This window comes from Lactuca serriola, chromosome 6, assembly GCF_051521515.1.
Source record: "Lactuca serriola cultivar US96UC23 chromosome 6, Lser_US96UC23_V15, whole genome shotgun sequence".
NCBI classification, from domain to species: Eukaryota; Viridiplantae; Streptophyta; class Magnoliopsida; order Asterales; family Asteraceae; genus Lactuca; species Lactuca serriola.
Window position 1 is genome coordinate 139,085,001 of NC_136413.1, and position 5,485 is coordinate 139,090,485.

Here is a 5,485-nt window from a genome sequence, read left to right on the forward strand (position 1 = left end):
AACCTACTCAACGATTTGAGAGCCCCCAACTCGACGAGTAGAGATGCCAGAATGAAACCCTAATTTCGGGGTTATGCACCCTATTTAAGAATCTTAATCCCCACTTGCTGGCCTCATTTCCAGCCTCCAAGTCCCAAAACCTAGATTCAGAAACCCTAGTGCATTTGTGAGCTTGTGAGCCATTTGTGAGTGAAACTTTGTGTGTTTTGAAGCTTGTGAAGGAAGGAGAAGCTTGAGGATTCAAGAAGAAGATAGTAGATCCAGAGACTTCATTTCTTCCTCATCATTTTTTGGTAAGCAAGTCTCAAACTTGCCTAGTAGCATCTTAGATCTCTTTATCATCATTTTATGGGGTTTTTTAGTAACATTCGACTCCCATGTATTACATTTATTTACTTATTTATTTTTGGGATTTAATGAGTGACTCAACGAGTTGTGTGTCCGACTCGTCGAGTAGAGTTGGATTGGTCACGTGGGTTTAATGACCGACTCGTCGAGTTGGCGCTGTGTGAGGAAATCCTAAATCCCCAAGTTTGTGACCTATTTAAGGTGCCTTAAGCCCTCATTTCTGCCTCACCGGCCACCTTACACCCTTGAGAGAAACCCTAATCGTCCGCTTGAGCGAGAGAGTGAGTGAGGAGTTAATCTTGTGGTTATTAGTGTACTTTTGAAGAAGAAGAGGAGAGTATCGAAGCTTGGATCAAGAGGTGGCTTTGGATCTAGAGGTTCAACAGAGTTTTGCTTCAGTTAGAGGTAAAAAGATGCTAACATGATCATTTCCTTATGAGACCTTGGTTTAGGGAGTTTCTAGGGTTTTATCCCGTCCCTTTTGTGACATTTGAGTCCTTTGAGCATGATCTGAGGTTGAAACCTCAGATATGGAGTGTAGGAGATCTTGTGAGTCCAAAGACCCGAAATTTATTGAGCTACAGATAAGATCTTGTACATCTATCCCTTGTTGGAGCTTGAATTAGCATTATGGAACAAATATGCCATGCATGAGCGTAAAGATCGAAGCTTTACATCATAATCGAGCCTTAGGAAGTCAAATCTAGAGTATGGGGCATGGGTTCTGCCTTAAAACATTTGAATGAGAATTTGACTTAAGGTACTCGACGAGTCAATGAGCTGGCTCGACGAGTCGGCCAGGGTTTTCCCTGATGAGTCTGGACATGGGTAACTCGACGAGTTGATGAGACAACTCGACAAATTAAGTGGGGTTTTCACGATGTTCTGAAGGAACAAGGGGGACTCGGCGAGTCACATAGATGTACTCGGCGAGTCAGGTCAACATGGACAGTTGACTCAAGTGTTGACTTCTGTTGACTTTAGGGTTTGGTCAAGGCTGGGGTGATGGGGACCATGGAAGGGTAAAATGGTCTTTTACCCATTCCAAGAATTTGAGAGAGAGAGAGAGAGAGAGAGAGAGAGAATAAATCAGTTTATATAGAGTCGTGACTTAAATGTTAATTAGAGATAATTGTCTTCTGTGATTAGGCAGAGACTAGTTCGAGATTCATGTACGAGATTATTTACTTGCTTGCTTACGAGGTGAGTCTTTTCACTATACTTTAACTAGAGTCATAATATTTGTGTGATTGGAGGGTCTTATGTGTTATATTGAGTATTGTGATATACTGCATTATGTCTTTGTGATTTGTGTTGTGTATTATTCTGAGCTTACTGAGTTAGGATTGGAGGGTCCACCCGAGTTGTGGGACTGGAGGGTCCCACTAAGACACATTGACCGAAGGGTCTTATTTGAGCATAGCCATGAGAGGTTAATGAGACACGTGTGGTATTTTAGGAAACTCAGTAAGCTTCGTGCTTACCGTGTTGTGTGATATGTGGTTTAGGTACTCTTCAAGATATCGGGAAGGCGTCGACTCGATTGTACACACGAGAGAAAGAGTTATGTTTTGATATTCTTGGATTTTTAATCAAACAATTATGGAGTTATGTTTAATGATTTGACACTTGGGATTTGGTGAAATGTGTTCATGAGAATTAAGTTATTTTTAAAACGAAAAATGTGTTTGCAAATTTGCGGTGTTACAAGTTGGTATCAGAGCCTTGGTTTGAGGGATTCAGATGTACATTCGGGTGTGTCTGGACTCAATTCGAGGATTTGAGAAAGAATTTTCAAAAGAAATGATTTTTTTTTCAAAATGAGAAAGAGTTTTAAGAGAAAAATGAGTTGGAGCAGTGTGTACAATCAGCCAGAGCCCGAACGGTGATTTCCCAAAATACCCTTACTTATTTGTGTTATGAGATATTCATGAGATATTAGGGATGCATGCTAGAGGATAAGCTAGGTGTTTCATAACTTAGGGCTAGAGTTGCCTGATTTTTGATTCCTTAGCCTAGGGAATGTTATTGATTGATATTATCTGCTCATTGCTCTATGTATGTGTTGAGTAAGAGTACATAGCAAGAATCTTTTAGTGAGAGTTTGAGTAGAGGAGTAATCTAGGAGAGATACCTAGATGTGCATTTGAGGAATCTACTGAGAGAGTAGTGAGATACCCACGAGAGGCAGGGTTGCCTGAGTTCAGTAATGCCTTTTGAGTCCCGGATAGAGCGAGTGGAGTTGTGTTCTAGAGGGGTTTTATGTGTTAGTGGAGTTGATTCGATGCCCGAATGCTGCTTGCTTTGTGCTTTGTGGAACTCTTGATGATGGGAGATAGCTACTAACTGGATATGATGATATTCAGGAGGTAGATGGCTGGCATCATGAGGAGTTCTTCAGCAGCTGATGGCAGAGAAGTGTGAGAACCTAGGAAGAGCCTAGGGATATACCTTAGTCAGATAAGTATACTGATAGAGGAGAGTATTCGCTGGAGAGCGATCCTGTGTGATGGGATTAGTGATCGAGAAGGTTAGGCAGCTACTGAGGAAATCTGGGACGATCCATGTGGAAAGTATGGGTAGATGTGGCAGGTAGTATGGGCGCGTACTACTGAAAGCAGAGGACCCATACTCGAAACAGGGAGGATTTCAAAGGTTCTATATAGCAGGTAGTAGAGAGATAACATGGTTTGAGTACCATGATTTGTAGCAAAGTGTGTTGCCGTTTTTACCAGTTATTCGATGATGGGTGTTCAGACTGAGAATGGATATGGTAAACTGTGGGGCCAGAGGGCCATGTCGGTTGAGCTTCAATAGAGTGTACCTTGTGAGGAGACCGAGTTAGATCCTGGGGAGTTGACTGGTGGGCTACCAGTTGGAGACACAGGACTTGAGGAAAAGTGGAATTGATACGCTAAGGAGGCTTGCAGACTGAGTTGAGTGATGGACCGAAGGTTGAGATGCCACATCCTGTGACGAGAATTACACTATTCCGCTTCTCGTGTGAAGCGAACGAGATAACGAGTTTTTGGTTCCATAGTTTGGAAGTAACCCCGGGGGTAGCACATAATTACGATACTTTCACCAGAGTAATGGTAGTATGTTCATTGCGAGGTATTTCCTATTTCTTGAGAGAGTCATCCGTGAGAACCGAGATGGATGATGACAAGGAGATGCCTTAGTTGAGTAAGCCATACTTTTTAGCAATAGTTCCAGGTGATCAAGAGGAGTATACCGGGGCAGCGAACCTCATTGTCGCATTGTATATCGACTGAGAGAGTGAGGTCTCTTGCTTCTATGACTAAGAGTTGAGAGATCGGAGACGAGGTGTGTGATAGTGCATTATTTCCAGATCAAGAGTGGTGACTAATTCGGGACAGTTGGGATATCCGACGATGTGTCGACATGAGATTTCGAGATGACTAGAGACAGTCATGTGGGAAGGATTCCAAGAATTTCATATGAGGTTCAGAATATTTGGAGTTGTTTAGTCTCTATCGGAAGGAAAATTGAGCGTTACGGTGTACGTTCCAAGAGTCAAGTGTGATGCACCAACTGAAACAGTCTGTGGAGTAGACTGTTGGTATGCCAATTAGGTGCTGTTTGATTTTCTGAAGCAAAAATTCACGAAGTCTGCGGACCACCTTTGCAACCCTCTGCAGTAGAAGAGGTGGACCAAACGGCTGCAGACTATAATAAGAAACGTGTTTGTTTTTTTTAACATCTGCTTACTGCTGCAGATATTAAAAAATTAAAATAAACTAATTTTATAAATCAAAAATAGTTTTTAAATACGAAAAATTTTATAATGTATAACATTTCGGCAAAAATTAATGATAATTCAGTAAAAAATAATGATATTTCAACAAAAAAATAAAGATATTTAGTAAAAAAATAATGATATTTCATCAAAAATTATCATTATTCAATATAAAAAAACGAAAAAAAATCAACAAGAATAAACAAAAAAAATGAAAAATAAAAAGTGAAATAAATTTTCAACAACATATAAGAAAAAATTCAGCAAGAAAAAAAAAAAGAAGAAGAGGCTGGAAGAGGTTGGAAGAGACAGTACAAGTGTTGCGCCAAACAGAGCACGCGCAGAGGTTTTTGACTCTGAAGACTTCTAAAAAACAAACAGCTGCGAGATGAAAAGTGTTGCGCGTGTGCTGCGCCGCGCAGCAATAAGAGGTCTGAAGAGGTTTTTTCCAAAAGACAAACAGCACCTTAGTGATGGTTCGAACCCTGAGTGGGGGAGAACTGGGTATTCTATTGAGAAAGATCAACGGTCTATTCAGGTGCGGTTAGAGAATTGGTTATGGAGATCTGCGGTACAGACACATGAGATCTGGGTTATTGGTGGATGAGGCAAGGTGCAAAGCGAGATGATGCATGTTGTACATGTTCAGGAAAGGATAAGTGTATCTGCAGTGTGTAACCATTGGTCAGGGACTTTTTTGTGGTTAGAAATTCTTGAAGTTTATAGTGGTTGAGTTCGAGGCGGTTGGCTCGTGAGGTCTAGTTTCGACTGTAGAGAATTTCTATTTCGATGCATGGATAGTTATATGCACTCCGGGAAGGGGAAACAGTTGATTTAGCAACCAACTTCCGAGTCGGTATGAGTATTCTCACATGAGTTTTGTGCAGTGGAGGATGGGTTTTGGATTGTCGTCATTGTGTTCTTAGTCATTGGCGACTCCTCCATGTTTCAAATCATGGGTTGGAGTATTTCGAGGTTATGAGTTATGCAAGAGGGAGATCAGTGGTCGTATCAAGACATCATGAGATTATGAAATGTTGTATCGGGGTATACGAGTATGATGCCCTAGATCGTTGGATCATTATGAGATCGGGGTTTGTCAGACGGCAAGTGGAACATCTGGTGACTATATTTCCGCATCAGAAGATGTCAGTTAATTGTCGCCAGACGGGGATTGTCCAAGGGTGTGATTGTGCTGAGAAAAGTGCCTTTGTGCGGGAATTTGCATCACGAGTGGTGGTGCATAATCTGGGGAGGTGTGTGCACCTATCTATGTTGGCCGATAAGTATGAGTTAGTGAACGCATTGTGGTGATGACCTGAGGATGAGATGGTGGACTGATAAGAGAATACTGTAAGACTACGAGGAGCCGTAGCA